Below are 17,144 nucleotides of genomic sequence, written 5' to 3' on the forward strand. Positions count from 1 at the left end.
CTACAAGTAATTTACATTTTGTAGATGAGGAAACTTGAGTCTTAGAGAGATTAGGTTGCTTGCTGTAGCATATGTTGTTGATGCCCCTTCAAGCCCCACTCCTACCCCCTTGGGTTTTACCATTTTCGAGTCCACGGGCAGGACTTCCATCTCCTAGCGTTGGCAGCTCTTTGCCCAAGGGCTCTCTTTGGCCACCAGATCCCCAGTACATAGGCCAGAAGTGCAAGGGGGTTAATGCCTCTGGCAGCATCCCTCAAATGATAACATATGGGAGTTGCAGTATTAATACCCCAGCACCCTTGCTGCTTGGATGAGTTACCATTGAGGCAGTATTTAACATTGGTTCTCCAGCAGAATTCAGCTCCAGTGATAGCTTCCTTGATACACATCCTTTATTGGTTCCTCCTCTTCCCCACTCCCCTGTGGTGCTTCCTGAGGTCACTTTCTAAATCAACTATGTGCACTTGAACCCTTGTCTTAAAGTAAGTTTCTGAAGGATCTTGAACTAAGACACTTGCCCATGGTAAGTTGCAGAGCTGGGATCTAAATCCTGTTCTGCCTATCTCTAGTGCCTGTGCACTTAGTCTTTGCACTAGAAGTTTCTTTTAAGCATGATATACCAGCATTTTGAGTGTCTGCAAGGACTCCATGATGTACAAGTTCTCTGCCACTTGGCAAGCTTGAAAGCAGTGATCTCAGATATGTGCATGTGAAGTGAGTGGGAACTACACAGACCCCTGATCTTACTTACTATGGAAGTGTCAGGGAGAGCAGCCTCCACAAGCCAATATCAGGGTGGAATTCTTCTGCTCTTTGGTGGGAAAGAGGAGGGAGGAGTGTGCTGCTCTGAGGAGGGGTCTATGTGCTGATGCTGAGTCTAGTTAGCATGCTGCTTGAGTACATCTCCTCTAAGCTGGCTATCTCTCAGCTGGGCAATAAAGTAATTTAACTAAGACTGTCTTCCAGGCTAGAGCTCCTGGAGATTGCTCCCCATTTATCATGGAGGAAAAATCGGGATCCACAGCCCCTGGCTTGCCAGCATCATCTAGGCTGCACGTCATTGATCTTTGAACGGTGAAGTTCCATGATGGGTAATGGAGACAGAGCCTGTATGCTCCAGCAGCCATAAAATCTCTTCTCAAACCAGTCCTCTGCCTGATGTGATTCCACAGGCTGTGTGTTTACTCATTGGCAATGGGGTAGGAGTTGATGGACCCTGGGAGGATTCTGCCGACAGATGCCTGCTCTGCTGATTTGTCATAATGTATCTCAACAGAGAAGGACTGGGAGGAGGGAAGAAAATGTGTTTTGAATACGACTGCAGTGGAAATTGTATGCTTGCCTACATGCAGGGATCTGCAACCTTTTTTCTGTAAAGGCCCCGATAGTAAAGATTTTTGACTTTGCAGCCATATGGTCTCTGTTGCAACTATTTAATCCTGTCATTGTACCACAAAAGCAGCTATAGACAATATATAGATGAATGACTGCGGCTATGTTCCAATAAAACTTTATTTACAACAGCAGGCTGGGTTTGGCAGGCCAGCTGACTCTGGCCTACAGCACCCACCCTCTCTTATCCTCTTTCCTTATACGACCTGATTTTCATATCATCCCTCTCTTGTATCCCTTGTGCTCCTGGGAGATTGACTCCATCTTCAGTCATCGGGGTGGATTGTGATTGGTTTAAGCCAATCAGCATTCCATTTCTCTGCCCCCAGTCCCCGTCCCCTGGACAGAGTGATTGATTCATAAGTGGACAGGTGCCTGAAGTCAGCCAATCTGAGTGAATGTCAAGACTCTTCCTTGTGAGTAGGGAGAAAGGCAATTCATGTCCGTAGATTCCATGGGTTTCAAACATGAGACCTGGAGCTACTGCAGCTATTTTGTTCTCCCAAGGAAAGCCTGTTTGTGGATGAAGTCAGCCACAATGAGAAAGTAAGGATTATGAGAATTAGAAGTGAAGAGTGAGCCCTGAGACTTTCCAATTATAAATTGCTTTTAAAAATATGCCAATTTGTGGCCAGGCACAGTGGCTCACACCTGTAATCCCAGCACTCTGGGAGGCTGAGGCAGGTGAATCACTTGAGGTCAGGAGTTCGTGACCAGCCTGAACATGGTGAAACCCCGTCTCTCCTAAAAATACAAAAATTAGTCAGGCATCGTGGCGCATGCCTGTAATCCCAGCTACTCAGGAGGCTGAGGCAGGAGAATCACTGGAACCCCGGAGGTGGAGGTTGCAGTGAGCCGATATTGTGCCACTGCACTCCAGCCTGGGTGACAGAGCGAGACTCTGTCTCAAAAATAATAATAATAATAAAAATAATTACAAAAATTAGCCGGGCGTGGTGATGTGCACCTGTAGTCCCAGCTACTCAGGAGGCTGAGGCAGGAGAATGGCTTGAACCTGGAAGGCAGAGGTTGCAGTGAGCTGAGATTGTGCCACTGCACTCCAGCCTGAGCGACAGAGAGATGCTTCTCAAAAAATAAAATAAAAAAATAAAAATAGGCCAGGCATGGTGGCTCATGTCTGTAATGCCAGCACTTTGAGAGGCCGAGGTGGGCGGATCACAAGGTCAGGAGTTCGAGACCAGCCTGGCCAACATGGTGAAACCCCATCTCTACTAAAAATACACACACACAAAATTAGCTGGGCGTGGTGGCGGGCGCCTGTAATCCCAGCTACTAGGGAGGCTGAGGCAGGAGAATCGGTTGAATCTGGGAGATGGAGGTTGCAGTGAGCCGAGATCGTGCCACTGCACTCCAGTCTGGGTGACAGTGCGAGACTCCATCACACACACAAAAAATAAAGTAAAATAAAAATAAATGCCATTTTGAGATGAATTTTAAGTACTTAAGAATCTTAATAGGCTTTTTTTTTGTAGCTAGACATTATGCTTCACAGATAATCATCTAATAGTCATAACAACTCTATGTACAAGGCTTTCTAATCTCTGTTTAGCAGATGCTGAGACTAAGACATAAAAAGATTAAGTGGCATGGTTTGAAGTCACATAGTGGAGATGATCATGAGTGACCACCTGGAACCCCTCCTGCATTCTCATATTTCAACATTCCTTCCTGCCCCTGACCACAGCGATTGATGGCTCTTGGAAGAGGCATATGATGCAAGCTGAGCCCATCAGAATCCTCCTCTGGGATTTTTCTTTCTGGAGCTGGAGGAAAAGAGTTCTTTTTCTGTTTGTGCTTCCCCTTTCTAGAAATCTTTTTTTCCACCCAAATCTGCAAGATTGTAGAGGGAGCAGCCATTGTTATAGTAGAACCCTGCCTGTGGTCACAGTTGATTATTTTAAAGGAAAACACTTGACCCAAGAAAGACTAATTAGTCCTGATTTAAAAACATATCTGTCAGAGGCATTTGAATCAGAGCGACTCCATCTTGAGTGAGGGCTGGAAAATGAGGCTGGGACCTGCTGGGCTGCATCCTCAGAAAGTTTGGCATTCCGAGCCTCTAGATGTTTACGGTTAAGGGAACAAATTAATAATGTTTACTAACAGACCCAGACTTGGGAGTGTCCGGATATCCTGATATCTGGAGAACATAGGCATTCCTAATTTTGCTTTAAAGATAATAATATCGATTCTTGCAAAATATGGTTATTAAGAAAATTAATCCTCTATCACAAACCCTTAGAGCACATCTCCCCATATATACAAACATTGTACCTAGCGGGGATGTGTTCCTCTTCTAACTTTCAGGAACGTCCTACTCTGTCTATGGAGTAGCTGTCCTTTCACCACTTTACTTGCTTAATAAACTTGCTTTTATTTTGCGCTGCAGACTCACCCTGAATTCTTTCTTGAACGAGATCCAAGAACTGTCTGTTGGGGTCTGCGCTGGGACTGCTTTTCTGTAACATATTTCTGGCGTCCACAGAAGGGACTATAGTGAGGAAACCACTGACTTTGGGTAAGTGGTGGGGTCCTGTAACGTATTCACAGGTTCTTTGATACTCCTTCCTTCAAAAGGTGAAGCTCTCCCTTTCATAAAACGTGGGCTGAACTTAGGGACTTGCTTTAAATTAATAGAATGATGGTATGTGATGTCTGAGGCTGATCATAAAAAGGATAGTTTCTGCCAGATGTTTTCTGTCTTTAAAAAAAATATTTAAATATTGATTTATTTATTATTTTCAATCCAAATCTGTTTAGGCGATGTTCTCTCTCTCAGATCACTCCCTTCAGGTGAAGCCAACTGCCATATTGTGCAGAGGCTCCAGCCTCCCGTGGAGAGGCCCACATGGAGAGGATCTGCCATCACCAGCAGGAGCTTTCCGGCTATGTGAGTGACTTCTTCTGGAAATGGATTCTCCAGCCCCAGTTAACAGCATTCCGATTGTTAACCAAAAAGTGACTGAGGCCATTAGAGGTTTATTTAGCCAAGGTTGAGGATGCACCCAGGAAAAACAGAAATCGGAGGAGCATCTGTGATCTCTGCTTTTCTCCAAAGGGGGCTTTGTGTGCATTCTGGTATTTAAAGGAGAAAGAACAAGGAGTGGGAGGCGGGGGAGGAAGGGAGGGAGATATGCAGTGAGGTAGATGGTTACATTCTTGTGAAGCCCTGATTAGTCTCAATAAATCTAAATTTTAGGCGGGGCACAGTGGCTCATGCCTGTAATCCCAGCACTTTGGGAGGCTGATGCAAGTGGATCACTTGAGGCTAGGAGTTCCAGGCCAGCCTGGCCAACATGGCAAAACCCTGTCTCTACTAAAAATACAAAACTTACCTGGTGTGTAGCTATAATCCCAGCTACTCAGGAGGCTGAGGCAGGAGAATCGCTTGAACCTTGGAGGTGGAGGTTGCAGTGGGCCAAGATTGCGTCATTGCACTACAGCCTGGGCAACAGAACAAGACTCTGTCTCAAAAAATCAATCAATCAATCAACATTATACATGTGAAAAGAGGGAGTAGAGGAAAAAGTCAATTATGTATTATCTCCCTCTCAGTAAATCTACATTTTACATAAGATAAACATGAAAAGAGGGAGTAGAGGAAATGAGCTCATGATTTGGGTTGTGAAATTCCAGCTGTCTGTTTGGGAGCAAAAGGAAGACAGTATTGGTGGCTGAATTCCCAAGCTTAACTTTCCCTTTGGCGTAGTGAGTTTGGGGTCGCATAATTCTATTTTTTTTTATAAGATGATTTCTGGCATGGGAGACACTGAACCATAACCACCCAGCTAAGCTGCCCCGGATTCCTGACCTGCAAGACACGAAGTGAGATAATAAATGGTGTTGTTGTAAGCCTTTCCATTTCTGGGTAATTCATTGTGCAGCAGTAGATAACTGATACCAGACCCTTCACTGAGTCTTTTGGGCTTGAAATGGAGAGAGTCAGGCTAATTTGGGATTTGGGATCTCTTGGCAGACATTATTTCCTATCATAAAGATCAGAATGCCAGGAGAAGCCAGTTTCCAAGCAAGAGAGGGCAAAATGAGAGAGGGAGAGTGGGAGAGAGAAAGAGACAAGAGAATAGAGAGAGAGAAGACTGGGGTGTGTGTGTTATTTCTACCTTTTTTTGGGTGACAAAACCCGGATTTACCTTTACGGGGTAAATGACTCTTTTCCCTCTCTATGTTCATCTGGTTCGATAGATCTGGCTGCACGCCCTAGCTTCCTGGGTGATTATGTAATTTACATAGTTTTAGCACCAATATGAAGTAGTTTCTGAAGCTAGCCTCTGGGGTTTTCAGTTATCTGAGCCAGTATTTCCTCCCTTTTTTTTTTTTTTTTTTGCTAAACTTGGTTTGACTTGAGTCTCACAAGTGAGAGGGACTTCATTGAAACAGGAACAGAGAGAAGCAGCAGATAGAGATTAAGAAATTTCTTGAGAATGTGCAAATTCCTGGATCCAGCTGTTCCCAAAACCCAGGCAAATCCTGCCTTCAATAACAACAGCCAGGCAGCAGCAACAGCAAACATTTATTGAATGCTTATAATGAATTCCACCTTTTGCTAATTTAGTTTCTCTCACTCGCAATCAAGAAAGTCTTAAAGAATACAATATCCACTGCAAAAATATCTGGAAGGGGAGATAATGTGCCAAGGGAAGCAAAATAAATCAAGGTTTGCAAAAAGACAAAAGTGAAAGATCATGCAAGACCATAACTGTGTCATGTGTAAATTTCGCCTAGACCTTCTCTGTATTTAGGGCACCCTGTGACAGGGACCTCAGCCCCATGGGGAGACCTTAATGGATTAGATGCTAAGCTGATGCAGGCTTGGGGAGTTGCCAGAGAAGCCTAAGCAAGGCATACATCTAAAAGCTTTCTGTATAGTTAAAATTAGGTCCTAAATCTATCTTCTTATTAAGAATGACAGGGATGGGCCAGGCCTGGTGGCTCGCACCTGTAATCTCGCACTTTGGGAGGCTGAGGCGGGTGGATCACTTGAGATCAGGAGTTCAGTACCAGCCTGGTCAACATGGAGAAACCCCATCTCTACTAAAAATACAAAAAATTAGCTGGGCGTGGTGGTGCATGCCTGTAATCTCAGTTACTTGGGAGGCTGAGGCAGGAGAATCGTTCGAATCTGGGAGGCGGAGGTTACACGGAGCCAAGATTGCGCTATTGCACTCCAGCCTGGATGACAGAGCGAGACTCCACCTCAAAAAAAAAAAAAAAAAAAAAAAAGAATGACAGGGATGGAAGATGGTGTTGGAAGGGGGAGGTTTTTAAATTGAGAAACCATATTCCTTATGTATTCTTTTTTTTTTCTCTTAGATTTTTTCCTTTTTTGCATAGAATACGAAGTTCAAGTTCTATTGTTGTTGTTGTTGTTGTTTTTTTGAGACGGAGTTTCACTCTTGGTGCCCAGGTTGGAGTGCAATGGTGTGATCTTGGCTCACTGCAACCTCTGCCTCCCAGGTTCAAGTGATTCTCCTGCCTCAGCCTCCCAAGTAACTGGGATTACAGGCATGCGCCACCATGCCCAGCTAATTTTTTGTATTTTTTTTTTTTTTTAGTAGAAACTGTTTCTCCATGTTGATCAGGCTGGTCTTGAACTCCTGACCTCAGGTGATCCGCCTGCCTCGGCCTCCCAAAGTGGTGGGATTACAGGCATGAGCCATTGCGCCTGGCCTACGAAGTTCAAGTTCTACTTCCTCTCTCTCCAGAGGTGCTCACTTTTTAACAGGCTGGAGTGTGTTCTTGAAGGTTTTTTCTATGCACTTGCACACATATATATCTGCATATATGTAGTTTTGCATTTCCTTTCTTTTTTTATTTTTAACATAACAAGGGTGTTTATTTTGGGTATAAACTATCTTTCATTGAATTGTGAGATGTTTCTAAAGATCCAAGAGAAGTGGACACACCCAGAGTGGTTTATAAGCAGAATAGCTCATAATCCTGGTATGGAAAAGACCATTTCTTGAACTCACAGAACAATGTCTTTAAAATTTAATTCTTAAAAAAGTACACGCTGTTCTGGATAAGAAAGTGGGAGACCTTGTGATAACCATTGGTTCTTCAAGATATTTTCCATTTTATGTATCCAGTGTCATTTCTAAATACTTAATAGACCGTCACTGAAATATAGTATATTATTCAGAACAGAAGGTATATACATTTACTATAAATACTTATCTTGCATATACTGTGCACATATGTGGTTTTCAATAGCTTCAAGTATGCTGGAAATTTTTGACTGGCCCCTTTGGTGAACACCAGACTATGGGCTGCATATGTGGTAGTGTCAAACCTCTGAGCCCAAGCTAAGCCATCATATCCCCATGACCTGTATGGGTACATCCAGATGGCCTGAAGCAACTGAAGATCCACAAAAGAAGTGAAAATAGCCTTAACTGATGACATTCCACCATTGTGATTTGTTCCCACTCCACCCTAACTGATACATATATTCTCCCCTGCCCTTAAGAAGGTGCTTTGTAATATTCTCCCTGCCCTTGAGAATGTACTTTGTACGTCTATCCCAAACCTGTAAGAACTAATGATAATCCCACCATCCTTTGCTGACTCCTTTTTGGGACTCAGCCCTCCTGCACCCAGGTGAAATAAACAGCCTTGTTGCTCACACAAAGCCTGTTTGGTAGACTCTCTCCACACGGACGCGCGTGACAGTAACTCAATTCCAGACACTCTTCTTTTTTTTTTCTTTTGAGACAGAGTCTCGCTCTGTCGCCCAGGCTGGAGTGCAGTGGCGCGATCTTGGCTCACTGCAAGCTCCGCCTCCCCGGGTTCTCGCCATTCTCCTGCCTCAGCCTTCCGAGTAGCTGGGACTACAGGCGCCCGCCACCACACCCGGCTAATTTTTTTTGTATTTTTAGTAGAGACGGGTTTTCACTGTGTTAGCCAGGATGGTCTCGATCTCCTGACCTCATGATCCGCCCGTCTCGACCTCCCAAAGTGCTGGGATTACAGGCGTGAGCCACCGCGCCCGGCCCAGACACTCTTCTTTAGTTCCAGCTCGGCAGAGATCTTCTCACTGTCAGAGACGTGTGAACTAGAACAACTCCATCTTAAATAGGACCTGGGTAAAATGGGGCTGAAACCTATTGGGCTGCATTCCCAGATGGTTAGGCATTCTCAGTCACAGGATGAGACAGGAGGTCAGCTCAAGATACAGGTCAGATCTTGCTGATAAAACAGCTTGCAGTAAAGAAGCCGGCCAAAACCCACTGAAACCAAGATGGCAACGAGAATGACTTCTGGTCGTCCTCACTGCTACACTCCCACCACCACCACGACAGTTTACGAATGTCATGGCAACCCCAGGAAGTTATCCTACATGGTCTAAATAGGGGAGGCATGAATAATCCACCCCTTGTTTAGCATATCATCAAGAAATAACCATAAAATAACCCTCGGGGCTGCTGTGTTTATGGGTTAGCCCTTCTTTTGTTCCTTTACTTTCCTAATAAACTTGCTTTCACTTTAATCTATGGGCTCACCCGGAATTCTTTGTTATGCAAGATCCAAGAACCCTCTCTTGGGGTGTGGATCCGGACCTCTTTCCTGTAACATCACCATGGTTGATGATGTATGAGGGAATTATGGCTAATATGTGTTCCTTTTGCGTCTGGGTGCTGCTGTAACATAGATTCTTGGCACGTAAATAGAGCCTAGTTTAAAGACCATTTCAACTAGGTGGTTAAGGAAATGAACTCATTTTCATCTTTGGTGAGTATTGAGTGACATCAGTATTTCCCATAGTCTGCTCTCTGGATACCTGAGATATAGGAAACAACTACTTTAGAAACACATTTGGAAGCCTGGGCCACTTGAAATTGTTATAATTAAAGTTTCGGTGCTGGAAAAGAATAGCACTCAAATATAAAATTTTCTTTTTAATTCTCAGCAAGGCAAGTTAATTCTATTGCACTCTTACGGATGGAGCAATGGTGAGTGCCCACTTGGACAAGGGAGGGGATGGGGTTCTTAACCCTGACTCATGTGGCCCCTGCTGCTGTGTCATTCCCCAGTTGGCTAGGGTTAGGCCGCACAGGTTAAACTAATTCCAATTGGCTAATTTAAAGAGATAGACGGAGGTGGGGCGAGGGTGAGTGGTTTGGCGGGAAAAATGGTTATGCAGGGTGGAGAATGAGTTAGGGCGGATCAGGTAGCAGGTAATCAGAATGAGTCAGGGTGGAGCAGGTAATCAGAAAAGGTTGCTTTTTGAGGAAGTTTAACAGTAGAAGGCAAAGAATTGAATATACTGACATACTGATTCTTTGAAAAGAAATTTAGAACTCATATCTAACAAAATGTATTAAAAGTCTAAAGTTCACATTCACGATTTACGATTCTGATGTTTTTTCCCCAAGACCGTTTCGTTTCTTTTTAATAATACTTATGTTATAAATGGGTCTTGTGCACACAAGGAAATCTTCATTTTTAAAGAGATATTTAATACTTCAACAGAATATTATCCGTTCCCTTGTTAATGGGCATTTAATTGTTTTCATCTTTTTTGTGTTTGTTTCAAGCACATCCTTCTCCATATATATTTGTGCATGTGTATGTCTGTAGGAAAGATGGGTCCTAGAAATAGAGTTGAGAGGGTAGAAGTTTATGCAAGTTTTGAAGTTTGATGGACTCTGCCATTGCCCTTGGAAAAAGCTGTGCCTTGTCATTTTGGTAAGTTTAAGCTCCTATTACTCTCTGCATTGTCAAGACTGGGCAATATCCAGTGTCTTGTTTTTGCTAATCTGATTGGTGAAAAGATATCCTTTTGTTGTTTTAATGTGAATGAATTTCCTTTATTTTTTCAACTTTCAAACAACTTCCTTTTTCTTGAATCCACCCACTGTCCCACCTCCTGCCACTGTTAGATTCCACATTTCCTTTCTTTTCCAAGTGAACCCAGCTGCCAGAATTCCTTTCAAGCTATGAGGCCTCAGGGCTGGGCTCTTTAAGGGTGTAATTAGCATAACCAAATCCCTGGCTTTAAGCCACTCACTACTTTCCTTTCAACACTGCATTTAAGGAAATTAGGAAAATGGCTTTGATAACTTTCAGGAGGTGGTGGTGGTCTGGGCCTTTCACGTTTGAGATTTCCCTAGAGGACTGGCTGCCAGTGGGTTTGGTAGAGAGAATGGGGTAAGGGTGTTGAGGGCAAGGAAGGGCTTCTTGGGACCCCAGGGACATCTTAAATTGATGGTGATTTGCAATTAAAGCCAAAGAAAGATGTGCAAGTCAGGATTAGGGCTTAAGGGTGTATGTGAGTCGGGAAATGGTGGAATAAATAATTAAAATACAAAATGCACATGTGCTAGGGACAGTGCTGAAGACCTGAAATGTATGACCTTATGTAGTCCCCACTAAAACCCTGTGAAGTTGGTTCTAGTGTTAACCCCCTTTATAAATCTGAAAACCAAGGTTCAGAGAGTTGAATTGCTTTGATTAAGACCGCACAGCAGGTAGGTGGCTGACTAGGACTCCAACTCCTGCTATCTTGCTCCCTCTTAAACATTGCAAATACTGCCTCCCACCTCAAGGTAATGTTGGGCTAGCCTTGTACAGCCTAAAGATGCACCTGGACATATATTACTTGATTTCACATAAACCACCTGTGAGATTGTTACTGGAAATACCAAACTCTGTGAAATATGTGAAGAGGTTTATTCTGAGCCAATATGAGTGATCGCAGCCCAGGAAACAGTCTCAAGAGGTCCTGAGAAAGTGTGCCCAAGGAGGTTGGGTTGCAGTTTGGTTTTATACATTTTAGGGAGGCAGGAGATACAGGCAAAGACAGAAATCAGTACATGGAAGGTATACAGTGGTTTGGCCTGAAAAGATGGGATGAAGTGGGGGCTTGCAGGTCATAGTTAGATTCTGAGATTTTCTTTTTTCTTTTTTTTTTTTTTTGAGGTGGAGTTTCACTCTTGTCGCCCAGGCTGGAGTGCAATGGCGCAATTCACTGCAACCTCCGCCTCCCGGGTTCAAGCAATTCTCCTGCTTCAGCCTCCTGAGTAGCTGGGATTACAGGCATCTGCCACCACGCCTGGCTAATTTTTGTATTTTTTTTTAGTAAAGACAGGGTTTCACCATGTTGGCCAGGCTGGTCTTGAACTTCTGACCTCAGGGATCCACCCGCCTCGGCCTCCCAAAGTGTTGGGAACAGGCGTGAGCCACCACCCACAGCAGATTCTGAGATTTTCTGATTGGCAATTGGTTGAAAGAGTTAAGCCTTGTCTGAAGATTTGATGCCACTAGAAAGGGATGCTTAAGTTAAGCTATGGGGGGTTGTGGAAGCCAAGGTTCTTGTTATGCAGATGAAGCCTCAAGGTAGTAGCCTTCAGAGAGAATAGGTGGTAAATATCTCTTTTTGGACTTTAAAAGGTGTCAGACCCTTAGTTAATCTCTGGTAGATCCAGGAAAGGATGGAAAAAGGAATCTGTAGATTCTCTACAGATGCAAATTTCCCCCACAAGATATGGCTTTGCAGGGCCATTTCAAAATATGTCAAAGAAATGGGCTGGGTGCGGTGGCTTACACCTGTAATCCCAGCACTTTGGGAGGCCAAGGCGGGTGGATCACTTGAGGTCAGGAGTTCGAGACCAGCCTGGCCAACATGGTGAAACCCTGTCTCCACTTAAAATACAAAAATTAGCTGGGCGTGGTGGTGCACACCTATAATCCCAGCTACTTGGGAGGCCAAGGCACAAGAATCGCTTGAACCTGGGAGGCAGATGAGTTGAGATTGTGCCACTGTACTCCAGCCTGGGCGACAGAGCGAGACTCTTGTCTAAAAACAAAACAAAACAAAACAATATGTCAAATAAATGTATTTTGGGGTAAAAGTTTTGATTTTCTTCAAGGTTTGCTGTCTGTCATGTGATGTTATACCACATGCAGGTTGGAATTTGGTATCTTATTGACACAGAGTCTGTTTTGTCAGTCTTCTTGTTACCGGAAATGAGTCCTGATCCAGACCCCAAGTGGGTCTGGATCTCGCACAAGGAAGAATTCAGGGCAAGTCCATAGAGTGAAGTGAAAGCAAGTTTATTAAGACAAAAATAAAGGAATGGCCAGTCCCTAGGCAGAGCAGCCCTGAGGGCTACTGGTTGTCCATTTTTATGGTTATTTCTTGGTTATATGCTAAACAAGGGGTGGGTTATTCACACCTCCCCTTTTTAGATGCGATAGGGTAACTTTCTGAGGTTGCCATGGCATTTGTAAACTGACATGGTTCTGGTGGGAGTGTAGCAGTGAGGACGGCCAGAAGTCACGCTCATCACCATCTCGGTTTTGGTGGGGTTATAGCTGGCTTCTTTATGGCAACCTGTTTTATTAGCAAGGTCTTTATGATCGGTATCTTGTGCCAACCTCTTATCTCATCCTGTGACTAAGAATGACTTAACTATCTGGGAATGCCGCCCAGTAGGTTTCAGCCTTATTTTATGCAGCCCTTATTCAAAATGGAGTTGCTCTGGTTCCGACGCCTCCGACATTATGATCTCCATTTTAATGTTAGTGCTGGTTGGTTGTGCCTAAACTCCGAAAGGGAGGGGGTGTAACAAATGAGGTGTGTCTGATTTTTCTTCCTATCATGGCCAGGCATTCAGTTTTTCAGTTTTCTCTGGGATCCTCTTGGCCAAGAGGGGGGTCTCTTCAGTCAGTTGGGGGGCTTAATATTTTATTTTTAGTTTATAAGGTAAATGTATTAGCCTCATCCTTATAGCAGAGGAAACTGAGGCTTAGGAAAGGTAAATGCAGGAACCAGGACTTGAACATAGGATTTCAATATGCGGCTCCTTCATTTTGACCCCCTCACAATTGAATAAACTGAAGACCCTAAAGGTCAACGTTTTTCTTGTTGAATGTTTATCTTAGTCTTGTAGACAAGCACAAAACACTTACCAGCCAGCATTGTCACACACTGGTAGACAAATTAAGACAAAAACTTGTTAAAGAAACAAAATGACTTTTATTTTTATGATTAAAGAGGTAATGCATGTTTGTTATTGGAAAGTTAGAAAATAGAAACAACCAAAAGGATATTAAAATGATCAATGTCATGGCTGATTTTGTGTGTTAATTTGACTGAGTCACAGGGTGCCCAGATATGGTCAAGCATTATTCTGGGTGTGTCTATGGGAGTGTTTCTGGATAAGACTAATTTTTGAATCTGTAGACTGACCAAAGCTGATTTTCTTCCCTGATGGGAGTGGGCCTAGCCCAGTAAGTTGGGGGCCTAAACAGAACACAGCAACTGGAGTAAGAGGAAACTTCTCCTTCTGAACTACTTGAATTGGGACATCTGTCTTCTCTTGCCCTCAGACTGGAACCTACACCATCAGCTTTCCTGGTTCTCAGGCCTTTGGACTCAGACTGGAACTATACCATCAGCTCTCCTGGGTCTCTAGCTTGTCAATTATAGGTCTTGGGACTTCACAGCTTTCATAATTGCATGAGCCAGGTCCTGATTCTCTCTCTCTCTCTCCTTCTCTGTGTATGTATGTAAGTACATAATGTCTCTCTGGTGAACATTGACTAATACAACTCATAATCCTAAATAAGATCTTTTTTTATCCTTTGCTGTATACTATTCCAGCCTTTTTCTATGCATCCATATACACTGCTTTTTCATTTGACAGCATGTAACAAATGTATTTAAATAATCACCATTCTTTCAATTTGCCAAGAACAAGTTTATTTATGTCTTTAAGTCGTGTTTATTGTGAGTCTTAAACTCTCTGGGTGCTGGACATGAGAGAAGGGGCCCTATCTCATGGTGCTTACAGTCTAGCTAGACAGAAAAAATTTAAACAAGCAGTTACACAAAAATTTCTTAATTATACTTGTGGTAAGTGTTATAATTTAAAAAATATATACAGGGATCTTCTAGAATACATAATAAACTCACTGAACTCAGCTCTGTGAGGTCAGGGGAGGGTTTTTCAAGGAGGAGGCAATGAGGCAGAGACCCAAAAGATAAGTCGGACTCAGTAAGTCAAAGGGTGGGAGGAAGAACGTTCTAGGCAGAGAGAAGAGCACATGCAAAGGCTCAGAGGGAGGAAGTTGCTGACTGAGAACCAGAAAGAAGGCTGCTGTGGCTGCTGAGCAGTGAGCCAGTAGGGATGGAGGGAGGGGACATGTTGCAACGGCCCTATTTGTAGAGATGGGATCTCACTATGTTGCCCAGGCTGTGAAATTTCTAAAGCTGATTTTATTACAGCTTTATTTATTACAGGAAGCAAATAAGGGGGTGGGGGTGGGGGAACAAGCCCAAACAGCATCATGGAAACTCAACAAAAATTTTCTTCAACTCTTGTAGCCATGGCAGAGAATTGTCAAGCAACAAAAATATGTAGGGAGCACAGAGAGGAAGGGGTTCTGTACTTTATTCCCATTCTTCAAAGATTCTAGAATAACAGCCATTTAGTTCAATACAATTCAATCAAAATCCCTGTTTATTGAGTCCCTGTTATATGGCAGGCTTAACGGTGAGTGCCGGAATTCTGTCTCTCAATGCCTCCCTGGAAAAGAGGTAGAAACCATCACTAGGTGGTCTTCTGTGGAGAGATTTTATGTTTGAATAAAGGTAAAGACAAAAAAAATTAATCAGGACAAGTAATCAAAGTGAAATTGAATCTGCATGCTAAGTAGAAGTTCCACCATCTTTGCTGAGTGATTAGGATTAAATAGAAATATCTGTTTTCTTTCTCCTCCTCTTCAACCTTTTTCCCAGTGTTGTTCTTTTCCCCTCTAAAAGTAAAGAGGTCTTAACAAGCGTCTCAGTGAATGATGCGAAGTTCTCTTGGAGTTTTCAATTTGGCTGTATTGATTTATAAGGTCTTTTCAATTACTGAATTCTTCTTGGTGGCAGCGTGCAGGGCCCCCATACGTGAGAATCATGCTCTATTGATCCCAGGTACTTAGAAAGGGGCATTTGTGTGTCTGCAGTAGATTGATGAAGTTGCAAGTAATGAAGCTTCCCACGCAACATTTATTAAATGAAAATCTAGAATTCATTAACACAAGAACTTGTCTTGTATTAGAAACAAAGAAGGGGCTTGAGAAAAAATAGGAACTACAGTAGTTATCATGAACATAATATATGAAGCAATTTGAATTCAAGGGAAGGCAATTTGGAATCTTATTAAATTTGCTTCTCTCCTTTTATTGTGTGAGCACGGTTGGGTGGCTTCTGGGGAGCCATCGATCAAAACCCAGGTGCATGGGGAGCTGGGGCCTGGCTAAAGAGACCAGTTTTCAAATTCTTGCTGTAGTTAAAATGGGATTACCACCCAGTGTTCAGTATCTGGCCCAAAGCAGAAACTTAATAAATATAAATGAGAAATTATGAGTGAATGAATGAATGAGTGAATTACAGTAACGAATGATTAGGAGAGATCATTGAACATTAGCTGTGATTGCTGAGAGAGACTGGCACAGCTATTTAGCTAAGCCCAGTTAGACTCCATTCCCAATTCACTTATTCACTCACTCACTCACTCACTCACCCACCCACCCACCAAACATTTGTTGAGAATGGATCATGTACAAGGTACTAGGTTAAGCACTGTGTTAGTTTTCCAGGGCTGTCTTAACAAATGACTACAAACTAGGTGCTTTAAAGCAGCAGAGATTTTTTTCTCTCACAGCTCTAGAGGCTGGAAGAACAAATCCAGAGAAGGATCCTCTCTTGTCTCTTCCAACTTCTGGTGCCCAAGGTCTTCCTTGCCCTACAGCAGCGTAACTCAAATTTCTGCCTCTGTCTTCACATGGCCATTTCCCTGTATGTCTGTGTCTTTGAATCTCCCTCTTCTTATAGAAACACCAGCCACTGGATTTAGGGTCTATTCTAATCCAGTATCACCTCATCTTAACTTGGTAACATCGGCAAACACCCTGTTTTGAAATAAGGTCACATTCATAGGTTCTTGGTGGACATGAATTTAGCGGAGACACTATTTAACCCAGCACAAGCACTATGGGGGATACACAGATTGGTGGCCAACTGCTATGAGCTAACATTTGAGTAGGGGAGATAAAAAAAACACAGGCCAGACAATTTGCAGTTGCAAAGATATGGAACCAACCTAAGTTCCCATCATGTAATGAGTGGATAAAGAAACTATGGTATATATACACCATGGAATACTATTCAACCATAAAAAGAACAAACTAATGTCTTCTGCAGCAACTTGGACGGAGCTGGAGGCCATTATTCTAAGTGAAGTAACTCAGGAATGGAAAACCCAATATCATATATTCTCACTTATAAGTGGGAGCTAAGCTATGAGGACGCAAAGGCATAAGAATGATATAATGGACTTTGGGGACTCTAGGAGGAAGGTTGGGAGGGGAGTGAGGAGAAAAAGACTAGAGATTGGGTACAGTGTACACTGCTCAGGTTATGGGTGCACTAAAATCTCAGAAGTCACCGCTAAAGAACTTATCCATGTAACCAAAAACCACCTGTATCCCCAAAACTATTAAAATAAAAATTAAACACACAGGCTGGGAGTTGTGGCACATGCCTGTAATCCCAGGACTTTGGGAGGCTGAGGCAGGAGGATTGCTTGAGCCCGGGAGTTTGAGGCTACAGTGAGCTGTGATTGCCCCACTGTACTCCAGCCTGGGCAACAGAGTGAGATCCCATTTCTTAAAAAAAAAAGAAAAATTGCGGCCAGGCACAGTGGTTCACTCCTGTA

The 17,144-nt window shown here is 43.2% G+C and overlaps 1 protein-coding gene across 1 annotated transcript in view; it reads left to right on the forward strand.

Annotated features, from left to right (window-relative positions):
* The window catches only part of CMKLR1 (chemerin chemokine-like receptor 1), a 190,401-nt gene that overhangs the window by 27,265 nt on the left and 145,992 nt on the right, over positions 1 to 17,144 (forward strand). The window contains exons 5-6 of the mRNA XM_058425985.1: positions 3,803 to 3,931; positions 4,174 to 4,303. The gene's annotated coding sequence lies outside the window, so the exon portion shown is untranslated. The remainder of the gene's footprint in view (positions 1 to 3,802; positions 3,932 to 4,173; positions 4,304 to 17,144) is intronic.

Source organism: Hylobates moloch, unplaced genomic scaffold (genome assembly GCF_009828535.3).
Source record: "Hylobates moloch isolate HMO894 unplaced genomic scaffold, HMol_V3 SCAFFOLD_12, whole genome shotgun sequence".
In the NCBI taxonomy this organism is placed as follows: Eukaryota; Metazoa; Chordata; class Mammalia; order Primates; family Hylobatidae; genus Hylobates; species Hylobates moloch.